At 42.1% G+C, this 23753-nt stretch overlaps 1 protein-coding gene and 2 long non-coding RNA genes across 5 annotated transcripts in view; 2 read left to right on the top strand and 1 right to left on the bottom strand.

Annotated features, from left to right (window-relative positions):
• The window catches only part of ATXN1 (ataxin 1), a 349836-nt gene that overhangs the window by 30782 nt on the left and 295301 nt on the right, over positions 1-23753 (top strand). The window lies entirely within an intron of this gene.
• Positions 334-1472, bottom strand: LOC146441498 (uncharacterized). Of its 3 annotated transcripts, none has more exons than XR_014849935.1 (2): positions 1336-1472; positions 334-602 (listed from the first exon to the last, which is right to left on the bottom strand). It is a non-coding gene; the product is annotated as an uncharacterized LOC146441498 (long non-coding RNA). The 3 variants fall into 3 exon arrangements; XR_014849933.1 differs by lacking the exon at positions 1336-1472 and adding an exon at positions 764-1328; XR_014849934.1 differs by lacking the exon at positions 1336-1472 and adding an exon at positions 851-1328.
• LOC146441497 (uncharacterized) lies at positions 2241-6366 on the top strand. The gene is made up of 3 exons (XR_014850450.1): positions 2241-4774; positions 5108-5950; positions 6038-6366. It is a non-coding gene; the product is annotated as an uncharacterized LOC146441497 (long non-coding RNA).

Genomic DNA, 23753 nt, shown 5'->3' with positions numbered 1-23753 from the left:
AACCTTCCTGCTCCTACAATCCAACATGGAGGGTTTCAGTGAAGAAGCCAAACAGTGCTAATTTTTGCTGAGGAGAAAGCACAGGCAAATGTGGGAATGTTTCTAGAGCAGAAACAAGCACCTGACGGCTTTCAGATGTGTGTAACTTTTAAATGGAAAATAAGAAACGAGCCCAAGCTGAATTTCAATTATCTGAAGATATAAATTAAAAATAGAGTTGAAGCTTCAGATTAAAATGTTCATTTTTGACTACGTGGTTTCGACTTTGCTACATGAGCTTTCCTTGTGTTTTGATATTGTCAGAATCACTTTACAGTAACAGGTCCCAGTAGATTATAATAACATCTTGTAATATTTTAGTTTGTTAAATTAAAGGTTTACAGCAGCAGGATATGGTTTGAAAAATCATGCTTCCACGAGTCTGGGAGTGGGGAGGAGGAAGTGGGCTGTTGGTTCCCGATGGAAAAGGACAGGCAGGTACCTCACAGCGCTGTCAGGGGAGGGATTGCGGTGTGTCGTCTTGTCACGCTCGGTGCCAGGCTCTGACTGGGAGCAGCACAAGCTCAGGACCGCACAAGTCCCTCTGGGGCTACAGCCTCAGCCTAAAAAACAAATTAATTCCCCCTTTCTGAATGTGAGTTGAAGCCATCCCCGTTTTGCCTCTATGCAGCATTTCCCCCTCTCTGCTCCTATGCACTCAGAGCCCGTTCTACTTCGCTTCCCTTCTGACCACCCCCCTGCTCGCCCTCGTCGGGGTTCGGACTCGGCAAAGCGCCGCTCGAAGGTGTTTTCCCCCTTCCCGCCCGTGGTGATTTTGGGAGGAGGTTCACGGGATCGTTCGCTCTCTAACCTCCTCCTCCTCGTCATGGCGTGCCGGCTGTGCGCCGCTCCGGCGGGCGGTGTCAGTTTATGCTGGGAGTCCCCGCGGCCCTTCCCCGCTTCAGCCGCTCCGGCGCCGCTCGCGCCCCGGCGGTTGGGCGCTGTGCGGTGTCACCGCGGCCACTGCGCGTGTACCAACGGCGCGCGGCCCGTCCCGCGCCCTGTTGCGTGCCTGGGTCTCGCGCCGGTGCGCGTGCCCGGGCCTCGTGCCCTGTCGCGCGCTACACCTCGCGCAAGTGCACGTGCCTTGTCGCGTGGCAGCGTCTCGCGCAGGTGCACGTGCCTTGTCCCGTGCCCTGTCTCGCGCCCGTGCCTCGTGCCCTGTCACGTGGTATTTCTCGCGCAAGTGCGCGTGCCCTGTCGCGTGCCTGGATCTCGCGCAGGTGCGCGTGCCCGACTTCCGCGTGCAATGTCACGTGCCCTGTCGCGCGCTATACCTCGCGGAAGTGCACGTGCCTTGTCGCGTGCCGGCGTCTCGCGCAGGTGCACGTGCCTGGGCCTCGCGCAGGTCCGCGTGACGTGTCGCGTGCCCTGTCTCGCGGTATTTCTCGCGCAAGTGCGCGTGCCCTGTCGCGCGGCCGACCTCCGCGTGCCCTGTCTCGCGCTCTGTCACGTGCCTGGGTCTCGCGCAGGTGCGCGTGCCCTGGCACGTGGTATTTGTCGCGCAAGTGCGCGTGCCCTATCGCGCGGCCGACTTTAGCGTGCTCAGTCTCGCGCCCTGTCGCGCGGCCGGATCTCGTGGACGGTCACGTGCCCTGTCGCGTGCTGCGTCTCGCTCAGGTGCGCGTGCCCCGTCTCGTGTTGGTGCTCGTGTCGTGTCGCGCGCCGTGTCTCGCGGCGGTCGCGTGTACTTCCGCGCAGGCGATCGCGCGCGCGATCCTGCCGGTGCCGGTCGCGGCCGCCAGGGGGCGCAGAGCTGCAGCCGCCCACCCAGACCCAGAGCTCCTCCGCCCGCGGGGGTGTCGGAGCTCCGCAGTTTCGGCTCTGCGGGACTGAGGGGGCTCCGCGGGGCTCCGGAGCTGTGTGGCCTCCCGCAACAGCAGCGGTCACATCCAGTGCAATGTCCTGCAAGTAATTCCAGATGAAGGTTAATTCCGCACCCCCCCCGGCCAACATTTGGTAGTTTTTTTAAAACTATTGTAACCCTTTCACTAGCGCCCTCGGTAGTAACGCGGAGCAGCGCCCCGTGTGCCATCCCCTGTCGGTCGGTGCCCCCCGGCCCATGCCGTGCCGCTGCCGGCGGGGATCCGGCGGTTAGCTGCCGCTCGGGCTCGGGCTCGGCGGGCAGGGTGACGGCGGCACGGGCGCGGCGGCACGGGCGGGCCGGGGATGGCAGCGGCGAGGGGCCGGGCGGTAATTGCCTGTTGGGCGTCTCCGGGATGAGGAGCGCCGCTGAAAGGCGAGCCAGGAGTGTCCTTCGGGAGGTCATCCTGTACCTCACCGCCTTTTAGGCAGGATCTGCACTTAAACTCTCTTGACACATGAGTTTCTAACTTAAGCCCCTCCAACGAGGAGGATACTATGATCCCCTGGGTTCTGCTGTGTAATTATAGCTACAGCTGGAAAGGCTCTCCTCTTAATATTCAACTCAATCCTCTCTACTACAGAAAATTGCATTCATGGTAGTACGTGCACAAAGGGTCACATACAATCTTTTAGTGTCTAAAAGCCCAACGTTTTACACCTTGGAAACCTACTGCCATCTCTCATCTCTTCTTTCTTTGACTAAACAAGTATTTTAATTTTTCATTAATGTTTTCCTAACCCTTCCCGTTTCTCTGGCCCACTCTGTATTCCCTCCCATTTAGCCACACGTTCCACAGTTCTCCCTGCTAAAAATGAATGCAAGTACCATGTAGCTGCCAACGTGACATGTAGTGATCACATCTACTCAGATTGCACTTATGAAATCTCTGGGAGCATTTCTACATTTATTGTAGCATAGGGGTTTTTTCCAGGCTGGAATCCTTACAGTGGCGTTTTGTATTGGAGGAAAAAATAGCTGAGCTTTGATCCCTAGATAAAGCCTCTTCCTCAATCACCTGATTTCAAGTAACTATTTAATAAAATTAAAGTGAATCTGTATCCTTCATATACCATGAAGCATTGCTTAGGGCTTGGAAAAGCTGACTTTGTTCAACTAGTCTCTAGCACGTTAAAAAAGAAATTCTGAATTTTTCTTTTTCTTCTGCATTAATATAAGTTTCAACAGGATTTCTCACATTGAAGGTTAAAACATCACGTAACTTTGATGTGCTTCTTTCTTTGCAATTCACTTTTCTTGTAAGCAGTGTGAGCCTTGGGCCCCCGTGGGTTGCTCCTGGTTGTTCCCCCACTGTCCGTTTAGACTGAGGATTCAAAATGCCTCTTGGAGATCCCTCAGTCGATTCCATCAGTCATGTTTCTCATAAAGAAGAAACATCTATGTGCTGTGAGGGGATCTAAATTCCCTCACTCAGGGTCAACGGATGTCAGGTTGGTGTCTCTGGTGATTCACATACAGAGTTAAGGTACTTTAACTAAAGCAAATCAGATGTGTGTCTATACATCTTTCTGGGAATTTTGTTTAGCGTGTCTTTTTGCTACATGCCAAGCCCTTCCTTGATGTTTGTAGCATCCGAGATGTTTGGATGACTCTTTTTTTCCCGTGGCATATTGCTGTGTAACCCAGCAGTCACAACACTTGATCTTCCTCTGCAGCTTAAAAAAAATCTTGTCTTTGTAGACATTCAGAGTAGCGACACATCTGCCTATTATATTCTCTCACTACTTACACCTTGTGCTTCACTTTGGGTTTCAGTATCTTATTTTAAAAAGCATAGATGCTGCAATGGGGAAGTGGTTTGTTACTGTCCTTGGGTTTTAATCAGACACTACAACTGGTTGGTTTGGTTATTGTTTAATTTAATCTTAAGGAAAAATGCTGGAACTTGCCCCTTAAAGCTGCTGCTTCAGAGCAACAGTGCTGTGCAAGGGAAGAGTGGGGATGAAAAAAGAAAAATAAATGGATGCTTGATAGTTCCCAAAGAGAATTGTTTCCTGATACTGTCAGGCTCGCTTTTTACCTGAATATGTTCCTCAACGACATCATCTTAGTGAGTAATCAAGAGAGATAAGAAAAATAAAAATACGTGTTCGTATGTGAGTGTGTTTGTGAGGGGACAGTTCTGAGGCTCTAACTTCACAGTTTTCCTGTTGGCTCTCTAAAGCATCAACTCTAAAACTCAGTTTTTTCAAATTCATGGAAATCTGCAAACCTCACTGGGTCATAGAATGGTTTGTGTTGGAAGGGGACCTTAAAGATCATCTTGTTCCAGCTCCCTGCTGTGGACAGGGACACCTTTCATAGACCAGGTTGCTCAGAGCCCCATCCAGCCTGGCCTTGAGCACTGCCAGGGATGGGGCATCCACAGCTTCTCTGGGCAACCTGTTCCAGTGCACCAGCATCCTCCCAGTAAAGAATTATGTGATTAACTAAAGATATGAGACTTTGTGCAGTTGTTAAGCTAAGTAACTATATAAAATATGGTGTTGAAATTAATATAGTGTGAATAGAGCAACAAAATCTCTTCGAGTTGTTCCAGAGAAAATCCTCAACTTTACCAATCCTGTAGAGATTCTTGGTGTATATAATTAACAACTTAGAATGCTTTCCAAATAATTGAATGGACTGTGTAGCATGTTGTATTTTCCCAAATATGCAATTTTACCCTGTGATCTGTGCAAAAGGCTGTGTGAACCACATAACAAAGTACCTTACGTGATCTCCTAGTTTGAGATGACAGTGAAAACCAGAAATATTTTCTGCTTGTTTCACCACAGAATGCACTTGAAGCACAGAGCTGCTTAGTGAATGACAGACTGAAAGATGTCTACTGAAATTATTTGACTGTGGGTATGTCTGTGTACATTGCCAATTTTGAGATTAAGCTGCTGGGTTGTGATGATGAACAATTGTTGGCTACAGTTGTATGTGCTCAGCTTGTGATTTTTGCACAAAAATATGGACAGCGTGAAATGTACCTATTATTATTTATTTTTTTAAAAGGTAATGTCTAATTAGCAGATTCAATTATTTTGTGTCTATTGAAAGCAGCAATAAGGCTTCCAATGTATTGCCTTTGGGATTTTTTCAGTACTCATTATGATGTTTCCTGGCATTCATCAACACTTCTAAATTACTGGGAAGAGTGTAATTAATCATTCACTTCCTTATGCTTCCTACTAGACAAACACAGATCATTGCAGGCAAGTTGAAGTAAGGCATTTCAGATTTTCAAAACATGCTGCAGCTAGTGGAAATCTTGGGGTAAGCACCACTTTAAACACTCTATCAACAGATTAAAGCACAAAAGGTAACTCAGTGCCTGACTGTAAAAGGATTTGATGACAAATAGTTTATGAGTTGTCTTTGAGGAAGAATTTCTCTGTCACTAAGTCAATAAAAATTCAGGGAAGAAGTTTATGGAATTCGTTTTTGGTCCAGTCTAAGTGCATCTCAAAGCACCTCGAGAAAATAAAGTTCAAGTGTCAGAAGCCCCAAATTCTGAGCGAAACCTTGACAGCTGACAGTTCTTTCATTGGGATTTATGTAGGTTTGCCGTATTAAATCTGATTTAATGTACATAAAAGTTCTGTTTCAGCCAAAAAGGAAAAGTAAACACGAGCAGACAAGTTCAGACTACAAAGATCAGAGTTTTTATCTTTATTCTGCAAATATGGAACATTTGGAAAGCATTGCGTAAACGGAACTCACGCCAAGTTTGCTGAAATAGTTACCATCTGATTTGTCTGCATGATATTTACTTGGTAAAAATGCATATTGCTCTGTTTTTGGAAGTGAGAGCTTACTCTTGAACTGCAACCTGTAGGGACAGAAAGTATGTTCTTAAATGGTTTGTCAGCAATGGTTTAAATCTGCTCCTGTCCCTACCCACCCAAGCTGCTTCACAAACTCGCATCACCACTGGAATGAAAGCACTCGCAGCACTCAGAGAACAGCGGCCAAATGCATTTAATGTGCTGCCCCATGAGGAGGGGAGGGAACAAGCTGGCCAAGAACTGAGTACAAGTACGTAGCCCAGTTTCTTATGAAAGAATGAAACAATCCTTTTATGTCCTTGTAGGAAAGTAACAGCTTTCTGTTCTCCCTCTCCAGGCTCCTTTTCTAGAAAACCGTTCTTCAAAAGAGCAGAGTGCAGCCACATGCTTCAGCCTCCAAGATTCACACCTCTAGCTTTAGGAAATATGACTACTTTTGAGTTATTGCTTAGATGAATGATAAAAATAAAAGCTCACTAGCTTAGAAAAAAAACCCAGCAAACTGACCTTTGAGCATTCCCACATAACCACTGATAACGATGATTATTGTGTTTATCTTGCCAGTTTTCACCTGGTTGTCAATTACCACGTCACCTTAGATTCTGGTCTCTAAGAAATCCTTGCTGAAACTTTGACCATTTGTTTCAACAAAGGCTTCTAACTGAATGTAAGCCACAAAAGGTTTCTTTTGAATTGAATATAAGTGGTTCTTTTTTCCTCCTCCCTTCCTCTGAAGGAGAGAGGACAAATTCTAAAAGCCTGGTTGCTGGTCTAAAACATTGTATGTCTGAAGTCTCTTCAGTGTTTCTGTGTTAAACACTGTTTTAGAGCCATTTAGTTGCTGAATAAGTTACCCTTACCTAAGACCTGTGTTCCCAGTTAAACATAAGAATTTATCTTATTACGTATAGGTTATATTAAAAGCTTTTTTTTGTTTGTTTTTTGTCTGATTAATCTTACCTTATTAACGCTTATTGTACAGTGTTTAGGTGTGGAGGGGTAAAACCTGCCATGGTAATGGAAGTAAAAGCAATCAGATAAAGGAGAGTGTCTCGCCTGCAGACTGTTGGAAGTATTTGAGCGTGCTTCAAGTTATGGTGCTTGGACTCCGTTTGTTGAAGGCATTTGGCCAAAGACTTTCTCACACCTGCACTGTGAAGGCCACAAAGGTGTCGTTGTTGAGCAGCTAGAAGAGTAATGAAAGCACCAGTTCTCAGTGGCAAGAAGGAATGACCTTTATTGTTTTGATTTCATCACATATATAGAGTTCTCAAAAGTCACCCAGATTGGTCGGTCAGAAGCCTTCCCCCAGGCCTGATTGGCCAGGCCTGCACTGTCCAAGTTCTGGGACACTGTTCCAACAACATCCAAACTTTATCTTTATTTATAAAACACAAGAAAATTTCTCATGGGAAAAAGCTGTGCTAGCCACACAAAGGCTCGCCGGGGGAATGATGGCACACGTAGGTGCCTTGTTTAGTCCTATTATAGCCCAAGTACATTATTATTCTTAATCTGCCCCATTAGAGTTAAATCTTGTTCCATTATGTATCTGGTAATAAAGGAACTTAAGTGTTTTAAGTACTGCAGGAGTCCTAGAGGTAGATCTGAGTGGATCTCCATATGAGGGAATTACAAGGAGTGGGCCCTATGGGCTTTTAAAATGGAAAGGGAAAAAAGGGGAGAATATAATTACCATGTTGGTGATGATTCCAGTCCATGTAGGAATAGCTATTGCATGAGGGCTGCCTGGCAGACAAGTGAGTTTGTAATCTGTTTGTAGTGGCAAATTCCATGTTTGGCTCATTGTGATAGCTCAGTCTGAGTTAATTGTAGAGTTTGAGATTGGGGATGAGGGGAAAGACAGGAATGAAAGCCTCTCTCAGAAAGCCTAATTCAAAGAAAAGCAGAGTGCAATTCAGTACCTTTTCTTCTGTCTGACGCTTCACCTGCTGAGAGTGCCACACCTTTATTCATGCAGTGCTGTCTGTGGAAGGTCCTGTCATAAGAACCATGTGAAGCAGCCTATTGGATGCTGCTCTGAGCTGGTATACTTCAGGGTTATAAACACTACTGAGATGTTCCAGCATTACTTATTTTCAGATCACTCTGATATTGATGCATTCCCTTGCATGTTTTCTGTTTGTGACCTATTTTTGATGCATTTCACATCTGCTTTAGCAGCTCTTTGACAACCAGAAAACAGGGCTGTTTACTGAGTTCACAGCTGCTGCTAATATCCATGCAACTAGCCAGAATTGACTGTTTTCTTGCTTAGCTCATCCTGTTGAATGAACCTCTCCACAGGATTTGTTACAAGTTTGTTTCAACTGGAATGCTATCAAAAGTTTCCACACATTTATGAAAATGTCATACTTCAGCCTTCCTAGAAACCCAGAAACATATGCACCCTCACTAATTCCAGTAACTTTCGTCTATTTCCCATGGCTTAACTACATCAGCTTTTCACAGATAGTGGAAACTTAACAGCCTGGTATAAATGGGATGAAATCCCTGCTGTCATTAGTTAACACTAACACTACCGACAGCTTTGCACTTGAACAGAGTCTTTAGGAAATGGGTCTTCTGGTGTAGTTTAAGGACACTATTACCTATCACTTCACATTTCAGTGTTTCATTGTGGTAACTCAATTACCTTCTTTTTCACATTAATTTTTTGTATACAGATGATGTTTAAAGAGGGATTGGAATATAACTTAATCCTGCAACATTTTCTTGTATTACCCTTCAGTGTGTGGCTTGCTCGTGGTGCATCGTCTCTCAATGAGGCTGCATGCTGTAAGGCTGAATTCCTACCTGTGCCATCATCTGAGTGTCTGTGGGTGGTTTGGTACTCTTGCAGTTCATTATGCTATGGATTAGTTATTTTCAGGACACTTGTTCCCACCAAAGAAAGATATTATTGAACCTTTGTGGTTTAGGTGCAGGAACTCCCAGCTGTGTGAGGTCAGGGCAATTTGGTTTTGTTGTTGTTTGGTTTGTGCTTAGGCATTGATTAATAGAGCAGTATTGCTGGCAGTTGAGGGAGAGGCTTCTGGAAGTGAACAGAAGTCCCAGTCTCCATGGAGCAATTAAGTTGGGGACACACTTTATCAGTTCCAGCTGTTTGAGCCACTGACTGAGACTGCCCTTCCTGATTTTGAAATACTGTTTAGAGCTGTTATTGATCATCTCCTACATGCTCATGTTTTTAATAATTGTGTTTCCTAAGCCACATTGTGGATTTCAACTTTCAAGCCTTTCTGTATCCTTGTGGGGTAAACGTTACCAGGTTAGCTGTGATCTGAATTACAGATGTGGAAATAGAGGCACAAAGGTTATAAAAGATCTGCCAAAGTAATTTCAGTGCATCAGAGACAAAATTAGGCAAAAAGATTTCTGACTCCCACCTGTGTCCTACTCTTCCAAGCAATTTTCATGCTTCATTCAATTTTGGAACTTTTGCTGTCACGGTATCTTACAGGTAGCTTTCATTTCTTAATGGTTTTGAAGATTGATTTTCACCACTCCCACCCCCGGTTCATTTCCAGTTGTTAATGAAGTATAGCTTGAATTTTCTTTGGTCCATTGTGAAGCTTGTGATGGTGACTCTAAAGTACTTTCTGATCCCTAAATGCTTGTTCTTAGAAAGTGACAGAAAATGTGGTAACCAGCCTCTACTCTCATTTTACCTGCTACAGCCAATAGGAGACATCAGGACATTTGTTTGGGCTCTTCTTGGATGGACTAAAATATTTAGTTGCTTGTAGGCTTTTCAGTTTGTGTTGTTCCACTTCAGATGAGCAGTGTTATGGGGCAGCTAAAAATATTTTTTGTGGTAGTTAACTAAACTTGGAATGCCTTGTTTGTTTCTTTGCAGTGAAGTGACAGTGACAAGGTGAGTGCCCATCATAGGAAGCTCGTAAACCAATTTTTGGTACCTAAAAGTTGTTGGTTACTGATGTTAAAGGAAACCTAGATGCACAACAACATTCTCTGAACCTCTGTTGCTTTCACCTGCCACAGATTCTAATCTGGGGAGTGAAGTTTGGTTTTCTGAGATGTCTGCTTGTTTTGATTAGTTCTAAGGGGAGCCTGGATGAGTAGCTGATACTACGTACTTAAATTTGAGATGGCTACATTTCTCCAGCCAAAATCCCACCTTAGTTTAAGGCAAAATGTAACAGTGGTGTAATAAATGGATTGAGAGTGGGCAATGAAGCGCCTTCTGTTACTTTACATGAGTCTCAGTATTGGTTTGCTGTACTGAGATGTAGGAAGAGCCAGAAATAAATCTAGTCAACACAGCTGTTTGTGGAGGTCATGGTATGCTATGAACACAACTCATTGAATTATATATTCTGTGCCAGCACATCACCTCTGCTACATCTGCAAGTCTCCTGTAATCTTTCTGTACCAAAACTCATCTTTGTTCCTTTAGCATTTTTTTTGTCTCTCTGTGAATTCATTCAGCTGGAGAGATGGCAGGTATTCATCAAGGCAGCTCTCTGCCTCCTACCCAGGCAATTGTGATGAATCCTTAGCACCCTTCCATACAGACAGGAAAATTTCTTTCTAGGGCTTTGCTGAAATATCATTTTCCAGCTGCAGTAGGGCAGTGTATGGATTGGTAAGCTGACACTGTGGACTTGACCTGTATAGGCTCATTAGGTCCCTGGGTGGTTGCTGGAGAGGACTGTGAAACAGTGCAGGCAGAAAAAATACTAAAACACAGCAAACATCTTCCTCCATGAAGAAATTCACCCAGTTGCAAAACAGCTGAGGTGAAAAGAGACCACTGGAAATAGTCCACGGCCACTGTTCAGCTCTGCCCAGGTACCTTGTCCAGTCATGTTCTATGTATCTTCAAGGATGGAGACTCCACCCATTCTCTGGGCAACCTGTGCCAGTGTCCAATCATACCTACAGTAGAAGTTCTATCTTAAAAGGACATTTAAATGGAGTTCCCCGTATTTCAATTTATGTCCACTGCAATTAGAAAGGAAGAGGCATTTGTGTAGGTGGATTTTAGCAAATTTGGGAGAAAGGAAACAAAGCATTAGACAGCAGTAAAACAGGGAATTCGGTAGCACAGTACAAATTCTATGGCACAGTACAAATCAGCAGACTCTAAAGACTGGAAGAGGGAAATCCTTCCAGCCCCTGCTGAGATAGATGAGGCAGTTTAAACCTTTCAGAACTGCAATTTGAGACAGTCTGAAACACGATGAAGAGTGAGCTGTGTCAGTATATGTTTGGAGCATGTTCTCAATTTTATTTGTACATATGAGCACAAGAAAATTCTCTTTTCAGAGCTGAGATGGGTTTCTCCAGCACAGTTCTGTGGCAATGGGTGAATTCCACAGGAAAGCTTTACAGCCACAGAACATACAAAGTCTGGAACATGGATAAACTGGTTAGGATAAAATAGAAACCAGCAAAACCTTCTGCCAAAATCTGAAGTGAAATGAATAGAGGTTCAAAAAAAGTTCATTCAGTATGCCTGGCTTCTTGTTTCCATAATTTAGGAGTAATTACATTTTTGTCACTAACATTGTTTTTAAATGTCAATAGATACCAGACAAGTATTTGTAAACCCAGCCCTGTCACATTGAATATATTAGGTTTTCCAGTACCAGCCTCTTTTAAGTACGGTTGAGGAAGCAGTAAAAGCTCAGTAACTCTCAAATGTTAGGAAGCCATTGAAAGAGCCTGTTAGGCTTTTTGACAAGCAGGTTGAAATATAATAGGTCTGGAGCTTTGTGAAGGAGCCGGAAAGCTGTGGTTTCCCTGAAGAGAGGACACTGCCCAAGAGTTTGTAGACCAGATGATTTGTGCAAAGGGGATGTTGGACGGTTCAAGGCAAAATAAACAAATGGGGCTACCCACAGGCACAGTGTTAAGCTGAGACCAAAGTGATTCCTTTGCTTGGTTTTTAAACATCAGCTAGTCTGTCTAACCAAAGAAGGGATTTGCAATTAAAATTTCTTCCTGTCCACACTCAGGCCAAGGAGCCATTTTCTGTGACCTAATTGACCACATTTGTTCTGACCCAGCTTTCCTTAGCCTTTTACCTAGTGAGACTGTGGATCTTTCTGCTAATCCAGAACAGCACGTGATTCTCTTCTGGCAGTCCTAGATGGGTTTGGTTAACTCTGTCCTTCCTGCTGGCTCTGTTCTCATCCCTCTGCTTTGGTATTGTGCTTAAATAGCCTTCTTTACGCCTATCATTAATTTTCTGGTAGAAGCTTTTTCGTTCTAATGTCTTCTACCAAACCAGCTTGGGTACCTCAGAAATACAAGTTAGCCTTTGGCAACATAGATCCTAGTAACAAAACAGATATATTTCCCATGTTCTTGGATCCACTGCCTCAGCATGAGCAACAAGAAAAATGAATAAAGGTTGTTCCTAGCATTTATAGTTTTGAATGCAAATTTGAAGACGTGAGCTGAGTGCAGTGATAACTTATGTGACTTGTAGGCCTCTTTGGGCTGTAACTTGGAGGTATGTACCTAGTCTTGTTCATATCACCATGCGATTGAAAGCTCCACAGGAATATTATTTTTTTAAAAACCTTGATCTTCAATGGAGATGCATAGTAAAGAAAATATAACTCTACAAAGAATGTTTGGCCTTGTAGTAATCACTGTATCCAGTTAATGGGGTTTAATTGTATGCAATTCATAGTCTCCTGTCAAAATGTAATAGATCTAAAGTTATCTACCACTTAAAAACTACATTCTGTAGGCCCTGAGCATAGGTATCATCATTAGAAAATGTCAGCTCAAGAATGAGTTCCTCAAGAAGTGGATCAGGAAGCTGTTACAGCTAAGCAGTTGTTAGGGCTGTTGACGGCTAGCTAGAGAATATTACATTACACTAACTCAATTTTTTCCCAAAGGATAGGAATTTTTTACGCTTATTTCCTTTTTTTACAGATATGACAGATCTGGGGTATGTAAAACAGAAGAGAATAGGGAAGCAGAGACATTAAAAAAAAACACAGTGGTTTGAAATCCTAGCTTTCTAATACCTTTTTGAATTATCTATTTGTTCTCTCTCTTTTACATAACATAGCTGGTTGGAGAAAAAGAAATCTTTCCTGTTAAGGTTGTAAACTGACAGTGTTTGTTATTGAACTTTCCAGAGCATCCCTTGTCAACCTAAGATTATTTTCCCTAATCCCTGCTGCACCTTAAACACATCACCAGGCATTCACCAAGGAAAGGTTAATCCAAACTGCCTCTGCAAGCACAACATCTCTGAGTCACTACAGACAATCTTCACGTAATCCCATGGTCCCTGAGCAGTTCCAAACAGGCCGACTCATTGCAGCCCTACCAACATGTTCTTCACTGAGTCCTGAAGGGCAGAGCCTTGGTGTAACCCCACTGTCATGCAGAAATGTCACTGTCTATGAACAATACCAGATTACACCAGATAAAACCCAGTCTGAAGAATGAAGGGAATTTCATCATTTAAATCAGAACAAAACTGAATGATAACATGCTGTATTCAGAGTACCTGACAGATACTGGGTATATAAACCTACATTCCTCCAAAGTCACATACTTGGGGGTCTATGGAACCATGCTGTGCAGCAGTGCATGGCCACACCACAAAACAAGGACAAATTTCTTCACTCCATATTTATATATACCACATCTTTTTGGACATTCTCCTCTTACTGAGTGGAGTAGGTGGAACCTGTTCTTCCAGCTTCATGTTATGAAGGTGAAAGTCTCAGCTTCAGCAACTGGTGTCGCTGGGCTTGAAAAGCATTATCTTCTCCCATTTCATGGCTCAAGAATTCATACTCTGCTACTGACCAGCTCACTGACTTTCCTGTAACTGAAGCTTTGTTATGGTAAGTTGAAGAACTCTGTGAAAATCCAGAATTATCTTTTCTTTTTCACTTTATATATTTTCTAGGGCTTCTTTATTTTATTGGAGGGATAATGAAGTAATCTCAGAAGAGCATCTTATTTGCTGATTGTATTGTAATCATAATATGCCCAATACAAAGTATGGATTCCTCATCTTAATATTATTCTCCTGGGGTGGAGGTTGGAGTCACAGAAAACTCCCATGTAGCTAACCTTGGCAGTATCCAGTGTGTCTAGCAGATGCCAAGTACAATGTTCTGGAATAAATAATTGCTAGTTAAGTCTTAGGTAATATAACAAGTAAAATACATGAATGTGTTATTTTAGCAAATGCCTACTGTCAGATCTAATCCTGGGTTTCCAGCCTCTAAAAATGCAGGTGGTGCATATTAGTGATGAAGTGAACAGTTTGAGGAGGAAGGAACTTAAAAGTATCCTAAATTTGAATTACTTGATATAGAAACTTGAAACACTTCTAGGCATGGGAAAATTTTCCTTTTTCCTTTTTTTTTAAACTACTCAAGTGCAGACATACTTCTTCCTCTTTTACTACCACTTGTTTGCGGGGAGCATGAGGTTTTGGAAATTCGAGAAAGTAACTTGTAGTTCTGTAGAACTTCACTAGCTCTGTTTGGGCTGTAATTTGTAGCCTGAAAGACATAGATATAAAGAAAACACTTCCAGGAAATAATGTGGTTTAGATTAATCAATGTTGCTGCACATGTTTAAGTCAATTACTCAGAGGAAACACAAAAATTCCTAACTGCTTATAGTACCTAAAACCAGTACAAATAAAGCACTGCTCTCCAAAACTCAGAGAAGTTTTTATCATAGGAAGATAAGGTGACTTCACTTATTTTCTTTAAAGAAACCAAAACTAGTATTCTGTTTCTTTTCTAATCTTATTCAGGATGCAATTTTTTTTCTTTATAAAAAGAAAGAAAACAAATGGACACAGTTGATAATAAAGATTAAAGCATCTTTCTACATTTGCTGGGCAGCAATTTGTTTATTTTTCACACTGATAAATTTTAAGGTAAAATTATTAATCTGTGTCTGCTTTCCATTTTTAGGTATATTCAACAGTAAAAAATTAATTGGAAAGGACTTAAGAAAGGTTGACGGGGGACGATGGGAGAAAAAATTAAGTGAACTTTAAGGTCAGTGTCATAAAGATACCAACCTAACCTGATTATTGTCTGCCCTCTGGAGAGGGAAGAATCTTACACAACTGCATTAAAGTTGAGAAAAATGAGAAGCTGAAGAGGAAATTGTATTACTCTCTGAGGTAGATTATGTTGTACAGTTAAATGATGGCTACTTAGATTCCTTAAAAAAGCACTGAAGTCATGTAACTGAACAAGAAAAGGCAACTATAGAAATCTTGCACTCTATCCATGAAAGTGAGGTGAATATCACTTAGTATCCAACTGGTTTCTCTTTTGTAGGAAGTCAAAGTCTGTCCACTAGGAAGAATGCATTATTTACAGGTTTGGAGAAGTCTGTTCTGTATCCTAACAGTAATCTTATGATGGCATAGCAAAATCTGAATAGTGCCCCACTGTTTTCACTGACTCTGCAGGTTCACTTTCCTGAGTCCCCAAGGTTATTTCTAGGCAGAGGTGCATTTCAGCAAAGAGAAATTGTGAGGGAACTGAAGAGCAAGTCTCTGTCATACGTACTGTGCATCAGCCACGTGAGCTGCAGGGCTGTGTCAGTCAGGGGAGAAGAGCACTAGGGGCAGGCACTACTTTGACACAAAGTGCAAGTCTGTCTTGCTGGCTGGTGGCTCAGCTGTGCCTTCCCTGCTGACAGGAAACATGTAGATTTTTGGAAAGGGGCGATAGGGGTGCTGAGCACTGAGTGTTGGAAAATGGAAGAGTCCACGGAGTGCACCTTCACCTGGTCTTTGTCATGATGGCTAAGGACAAAGGGATTTTGCGCTTTGATTTTTCTATGGTAATGGGCTTTTTTATCTTGAGTGGCCTACCTTCATGTTTACATAAAGCCTCTAGGTTCTGACTTTATTCAGAAAGCACAAGATGTTGTTTTATTGATTGACACTGAAGTGCTCACATTGAAAACATTTCCGAGTTACACGGTGTAGAAGAATTACAAAATTAAAGTTCTTCAGTGTAGAAGTATACATGAAATTATGGATATTTCTGTAAGTTTGAAAGCCAGGTTGTCCTTCAACTCCTTCTACTTCAAAATCATTCTGTAAAACTTTTTCAGTAAATGAACACTGTTAAAACCCTCAGTCTCTTTGTTGGGTAGAAGGGCCAGCAACATCTTTAAAAGTTACTGTCTCCCACTTGAAATGTGCTTACTAACAGCACTTAAATTTCTTGTCTGTTGGAAAGTAAAATAGATGCCTCTAAATGAACAATTTTTCATGCACTAAATGCCCTATTTTGACTTTCATCTATGCTTGGACTTCAAATGCAGAACTGTACAAAATGCTACTTTCAGCACATTTATTTGAGAAGTAGCATGTACATTTCTGGTATGTACATTAAATTTTATGTCTAATATTTTGTGTATCTGTTTTCCTTAGTTGTGAGAAGGGCAGGGTAAGAGATATCCTGGACTCAGTAGCATGGTTGCTAATGCTTTGATTGTGTGCATTGACAGAGCAATAACACTGTTGGATTTCTTGAAACTGTTTCTGGTGCAGAGTGCTTGAAAATAGTTAAATAGAAATATTACTGTACAAGACACCATCATGTTTTAGCTAAGCCTGATACAAAGAGAAATTAGTTATTTGCTGCACTGCTTTGAAATGCAAGAACTTAAAATACAGGCATTGGTTTATTCTGCCTTTTGTTGGAGAGCTTTGGAAATGTGCAAAGCAGAGAACACAGACTTGCCCCCCCCCCCCCTTTTTAACAACTGAGGGTTTAGAGTGGCTGCTGGCGCAGGCGGAAATGCCATTAGATAGATACAAGAGAAGCCAATATTCCATGTTATTCGTGCAGACAACTAACATTTGAAACTTGCACGAACTGCTTCCACTTAAAAGCTGTCAGTCACATTGGTTATAAAAAGCCCAGAGCACTCAGGGACTGTCAATCACTTCTTAGGAGAGAGAGCTGACATCTTAACATTTACTTTGCCAGTATTTACCAGATGCAGAAAACCAAAGGGGTGAAAATATAAATGAAAACACACAGTCTTGCTGATCATATAATACAAGGCAAACATTTGGATCAGTTACTGTAGCTGCTCACCTAGGAGCCTCCAATCCCGAGAAGGTTTTTCTCTCTTGCTCTATGAATAGATCTGTTGCAGGCTGGGTCTGCTGTGTTGCAGGGAAAAGGCTTTTGCAGACAGTGTCTGTAGAGGGTTGTCACAAAGTCATCAAGTGAGGAAACAGGTTAATTCTGTCCGATTATGTCTAGGGGAGCAGCATGAAATGTGCAGAGGGCTTGGAAAGGGCACATAAAGGGCATCTACCTTGCTTTCTTTCTTATGGTAATAGGGGTGTGGGTGTTGTTAATTATCAGGCTGATGACATGTTCTCATGCAAGAAGGGGATTGGCAAGGAAAGGAAGAGGAGGAACCAGTTAATTCAAATACATCTTGTGATCTTTTTCTGTAAGTTTCTAGATCTAGTTATCCCTGGATTACCCTGATGCTTTAGATACTGATCCTGGTGCTTCAGAGGGACTGCAGCTGTGGGTAGCACTGTAAATTCAGCAGCTGGGACCTCTGATCAGAACCACCCTTATTGTCATAGAGCAGGAGGTGCAGCTGTGAGCAAGGTTCAGAGCTGGTGTTCACACATTGCAGGCTTATACACGTGCTGCCCTACTGAAGGTAAAAGGAATGTTGTCCTTGAGGCTCCAACAGTTCTCTGGACCTGAATACCAAGTGTTGCATTCCCACAGCTGCATGCATCTGAAGGCATCCATGGAACTCATGGTCCATCTTTGACTAGACTGGCAGTCTAAGTCAGCATGGCCAAACACAGCAACTGTGGAAATGTTCAGAACCCTGCTTTAAATAAAGTCACTCAGTGAATATCTCTTTACCAGAGTTTTCTGGAAGCAAGCAGCTTCCAATGGTTATGTTTCTTGGAGTGGTGCTGCTAACATCTGCAGCGAGTTGTTCACCGGTGATCCCAGAGGGTTTGTTCACTGTGTGTATCCAAATGTTAAGTCTCACAACCTAACACAGCCTTTGGTTCTGCAAGTCATCTTCCATGTGGTGTTCCTCCTGCCATTTGGAGCAGAATTTTGTTCCAGATCGAACCTCTAGATGAGGTTTTTAGAGAACTACTGTAGTTGTAGATACTTATGTATAAATTCTTAGAAACAAAGTCATAAAATGTTCAATTCCCACTGTAGTCAGTGGAAGTTAAATCAACGCAGTTTATGGAATCAAGTGACTTAGTTTATCTTGGAGTAGACACCTCTCAGCTGTCAGCAGAACAGTCCTATAAGCTAGGACTGTATTGAGCAGGTCTTCTTTGATTGCAGTAGGAGTTCAGACACTTACTACATATTAAGTGCCTTAATCTTGAACCAAATCCCACCCTTGCAGCCAGCTGCTTAAGTGACTCTGCCCATTTGGGAGGACTTCCCTACTGGGATTATAGCCTTGTCTTGAAACTCATGTTCCCACATACATGGAGCTGCCATGTTTTCTTTCATAGCAGGGCTGTCTAACATGGTATACACTCTTTAACCTTTCAGGCACCTTTAACTTGCACACAGACAGTCCTTCAGCTGTGGCAGCCCAAAGCCCACTGTGGTTAAGCAGACCAAGTATTTACCAGTTACTCCAGATCTTTCTCTATGTATTTGTGTGTCAGGTTTATAAATTAACCAGTGGTGTGATGAATACCAATTTAGGTTTTGGAATGTGGGTAAACTAATTATATGAGAATCAATAAGGTCTTGTGGCTGAGTGTGTATAGGTGCATGGAAACTATATTATGTGTCATGAACAGATTACTGTCGGGTTCAGGGAGTGCAATAAGATCAAACTATGTGTTTGGGGACTTGACACAAGCTGCTTCTGTTTTCCCCTTGGAAACGGGAAAAACTGGAGTAGTATACGCCACTGCTCGTGAGCTTTAGTTACCAAGGGAAAAAGCATTTTCCCATTGTTTCTTACATGTCATGTCTATCTGTTTATACATGGGCCAGGCCTGTATTCTCTACTACTTTATTTTTGTATTAGGAAGTTGTTTCTTCCCCTTGGGAGACTCTTCATCCTCCTTTAGAGGGTAAATAAAGAATGGTATTCACCATAACAATAAGTCTAGAAAAAATAACAGAAAACAAAATGTCCCTGTATACATTTTGAATAGCTGAAAGTTGATTACATCAATGCTCTGCTAATCATCCTCAGATTTTAATGCCAAAACCCAGAAGGCTGTGATTTGTGTGAACCAGAGGTTGGAACTAAGAGAAAGATCAATAGCTTAATGAAAGAAAATGCATACTGAGTGTGTGTTGAGTAATTTCCTAACAGAAGTAACCACTGGTATGCAGAACAGACTTCTGTGGTCCACAGAGGATGTAAAATAAAATGGGTATTTCTTTTTATTTCTCAAAATACTACAGGAGTTATATATGAAAAATACAGAGCAGAAGAGCAAGCTTGTGTAACAGCCTCATATTTCTATGCCCTGTGGTCCATGTCCTAGGGGTCCTTTATTGTATGACATTTAAGATATGGCACATGGGGTCAGGAAAACAGGTCATGAACTTCTGTATGTACTGGTTATCCCTTTGCTCCCCTCCTCTGATGATTTAGAAGGTTAGAAAACTCTTGATGTTGTAAACTGAAGCTCAACCAGACAAAGAGGAGATTGTAACAGAAAGAGTCTAGGAATTGCCTGCCTGAACAAGATACGGCATTCCCAGAAGTGCTGATTCCGTGTCTGCAGATCATGAGCTGGAGACCTGTTCACTTGCTGTCCAGGTCACAGCTATGGGCTGAATGCCAACCTGTAGTATGGGGAATGCCCTTGTGAAATTTCTTCCAAGAACTAAATATAAATTCCATTAATTCACTCTTACCAGAGAACATGGGAGTTAACTAGTTATGTGCATTAACTTTTAAAAATCTAGTCTGAGGCTGTTCAAAGAGCTCTAACAGTGAAATAAAAATAAAGTCCTCTTCACCTCAAATGTAGTGGTTTTAGGTAAACTTCAGGTATTGAATCATCAGTTCCTTTGGAAAAGTGAATGTTTCTAAATTGTTGGAGTGGCTTCCCTCTTTTCATCTAGTGATCATAGCAGAATACAAGAGGAATTCCATGAATATTATTCAGGTGAAGCAAAATAGAAACTGACCTAAAGTATTCATGTAATGTCGGGTAAATTCATCAGCCAACAAGGCAGAATACACTTAAGACTGCTTCTTTCTCTGAAAGCATCCAGACTTTTAGACATGACCTTAAAGATAAGGAAATGGATTCTGAAATGGTCATTTTACTGGATGCTTGGTGAGAATGAACGGAGTTTTACACATTTGGAAGTCCCTTTTACTCAAAGCAACCATGATTGTCAGTCACTGGCAATGCTCATAATTATTTGGGAAAACTGATTACAGTTCTTATGTGTACAGATATTAAAAGGAGGCAGAGTTTTCCCTAATCTGCTGTCAAAAGCTAATTTTGTCTTAAAATGACAAATAAAATGAAATTCTAATAAATGTGTGAATTTGAGAAAACCAAACATATTATTTAAAAAACTTTGGAGAAAGTTGTAGGGGAAATGTAAGTATTCTGTTTGTGAATTTCAAATTACTTCTTAGCCTGTTGCAGTAAAGCAGAGTTAGTATTTCTGATATAAAGGCATGACATGTCATGAGTTTGGCTTTAAAAAAAGCTGTGGTAATTTTTTGTTTGTTTTATTTTGCCTTTTGGTTTCTCCGCCCTTTTTTTTTTCATCTCTGGACTTCATTCACACTTTTAAGTTTTCTCCACCACAACAAGGCATATGTGTTTTATAATAATTATATATGCATATATGTATTTGGTAAAAGATATGATTATTGTAAAACTAAATTATGTGAGAAAAAGGGCCTTCAAGAGAAACATCAAATACTCTGAGATTTTTTAATAAAAGTCTTAGGAGCTGGCAGCTTAAAATGAGGGAGTATTTGCAAAGGCTCCTTAGACAGCAGTGAATAGAGAGAAGGCCTCTGGGTCAGTTAGGTTGGGCTTCTGTTCTGGATGGCCTTGTTCTCCATTGGGGTCACTTCTCCACTGCCTGTGGAAAGAAACATGGTCTCACCAGGCTGGAGATGGCTTTTGTGAGTAGCTCCTAAAGGGAACATGAAGGAAGACTTTCAATGTAGTAAGCTGCACCACAGAGCTAACGCTTACCATGTGCATAGATCCATACTCAATAGTTGCTGCTGGATACCTGCCAGAGTTTGGGAAAGGGTGATAAACAGGTTTGTGACAGGCTGTTTGATATGCTGTGACGCTAATAGCTGGAAAGAGCTCTCCTTAGGTAGGGAACCGCTGTGCGGAATTAGTCAGTCACCAATCTGCTCACAGCGCCGTACCAGGAGTAGGTTGCGAATTTGAGCCAGACAGTTGGTGCTCTCCTGTAGGCATCCAGACAAACCCATTCCGAGATGACATTTGCTATGCTACAGATATGTCAAGGATCATTTTTCACAGCCCTGTTGAAGTGGCTTATTTATTATCATCTGTTCTGGTGTTATATCCTGGACATGGGAGAACTGTTTACAGTACCGCAGTGCCAGGAATTCCTTGTTACTGTGCAAATCTGATTCCAGGAGAAGGCTTAGGGAAGGTTTGTCGTTTTCCTCAAGACTGCCACTGCTACAGCAAGGCACTCCAGACTGAACCACCGCGTCCAATCCCAGGAGTTACAGCTGAAGTTAGTGGTTTGATATTTAAAGGAATGACCTCTAAGTGAAGAAGTACTGGATTCGTCATCATTCCACTTGCCTCAGCTTTAGAAATCAAATACCAAAATTGTTGCCAGCAGAACAATTTGACCTTGGGTGTAGGCAGCTCTGTCATCAGTCCACTCGAGATTTGCTGAAGTCACATTATCAACAGCAGTGATTTTCAGCTATGCTTCACAGATCGCTAGTGGCTTGCAAAGCTATGCTGCCTTAAAAGGTTGGTGTTACAAGGCAGTGTGGTAGCCCAGAGTGCATTCAGAAAGTTGACAGTGATCCATGAACAGGATGCCAAGGAATTGTTGCCACTACTGTACTAGAGCATTGGGAGTTTTCAGTGTTACTTTTCACAGGGGAAGGAGCTAATGGCTTTTAGAAATGGTAACAGGACAGTTGTTGTGTTTTCTAGAATTAGTGTGTAATCCTTACAATTTTCTTTCCCTTGCCCTGTATCAGAATAACACTTGCTAGTGTTAAATACTGTAAAAACAAATTTCTGGGCAAGTCACTTTCCTCTGGGTCTGCTTGTTCAGTTTGATTTGTGTTGCTATCCTAGAAATTATTTCCCAAAATTTGTATCAGTATGATCAATAAATTTATCAGCTAATACTGTCATCCAAGATGACTCTTGTTATTAGGAAGGAATCAGATTGGTCTTCATAGAAATCAGGGTAGTGCAAATGCCAGTTACCGTGGCTAAAAGTAGAATGCTGTGTATGCTGCAGGAAATCCCACTGAATCTACTGGAGAACACTCATATTCAGTGCACAGGTTTTAAAGTGACCAGTTTTGCTTCCAGTTGTTATTATTGTTTGTCTGTATGAGGGTAAGACTGGGAGACTCCAAGCAATAGCATGGCCCCGTTGTGCCAGGTTTTGGTGAGCACTGGAAGAGTGTTGTGGTTGAATCAGCAGATAAATGCAGTTATCTTCAGTCTGCAGCTGGAAAGTAGGATAGATGGTTTGCCCAAGATGGCATGGAGGGGAATCCACCCATTTTCCTTAAGAACAGGGTTTAAGCCATATCTCTCTTCCTACTACAGCCCAGCCTAGGACTGGAACAACACAAGCTGCTGGGACCTGCTGGGGAGGAAGCTTCCCATGACTTGCCTGCTGGCTTCCAACTGGTAAAATGAAAGGCCAGCAACCCACTTGATTAAGGACAGAAGATGAGCAGGCTGCCTGTGGGAGTTTTGTGTTCTTAGGAGCCCTTGGGTCAGACAAGGAGAGGGTGCCAGCTTGCCCCAGCAGCTGAGCACCTGCTGAAGCACCACAGCACAAGTTACCCCAGTTCACAGTTGGGAGAAGTTGCATGTCTGGGACTAGCTTCCCTGCTTTCACAGGAGACATTAGCACTGCCATGATTGGCATGGTGGCTTTCAGGACAAGTGGAGGTGCAGTCTCATGTGTCAGGAGAGGGCTCATAAGGCTTTTTTTAAAACATTAAGTCACATCTTGGTTTTCCATTGGCAATCACAGAGGTTTTGCTGTCAGAACAGTCAATGCAGAGGTAGCAGCAAGAACTCAGCTAACTAGCTAGAATAAATGAACTAGGGCCTGTGGCAATGCAGTGGTATAAAGTGTTAAAAAATGGGCTGAAGACAACTTTATGAAGAAGTGTTGTCATTTACTGAGAAATTTACTTTGCCAGCTAGTCTAAGTCCAAATATTAAACTCGTTAAGATTTTTATTTTTTTTAAGCAACTGTAGTGTGACGGAAAATTATAGAAGATGTTGAGACTTTGTTCTTTTTTAAAAATGGAGCCTTGTTACTGAGCCAGGACATGAAAAATGTCTAAAAAGAAAACTCAAACAAATTAATCTGTTCTAATCCAATAGAATACAAAAGTAGACATAAAACAATGTCTGAACAAAATGAACTCAGATTTTTAATTCTTTTATTATAATGTAGCAGTAGTCAGTAACAAAGGAAATTAATTTTGCTTTGTTCGCTTTGTGATGTTTGTTGGATTAGCAATGTCCTGTGAAAACACTGTACCTCAGATAGCAGAGTACAGCTTTTTCTAGGACATGTTTAAATATTCTTAAATCTTGTGGACTACTAAAAAGGGAAAATTAGGACATGTCATACTGAACTCCTAATTCTAACCTGCTATTTCAGATGTTTTAATTTGCCAGACACGAGGAGTTGTTCAAAGATTTAATATGAGCTGCCCCCATTGTTTCTGATAAACATGCACTCTTACCTGCTAGTCAGAGAACTGCAGTAATTAGGTGGTGTGTGTATGTCAGTCTGGTTTGGTGCTT

The sequence above is a fragment of the Lichenostomus cassidix genome, chromosome 2 (assembly GCF_008360975.1).
Source record: "Lichenostomus cassidix isolate B80296 chromosome 2, HeHo_3.0, whole genome shotgun sequence".
NCBI lineage: Eukaryota > Metazoa > Chordata > Aves > Passeriformes > Meliphagidae > Lichenostomus > Lichenostomus cassidix.
Note: the sequence above shows the minus strand (reverse complement) of the source record. Positions and strands in the feature narration are given on the sequence as shown.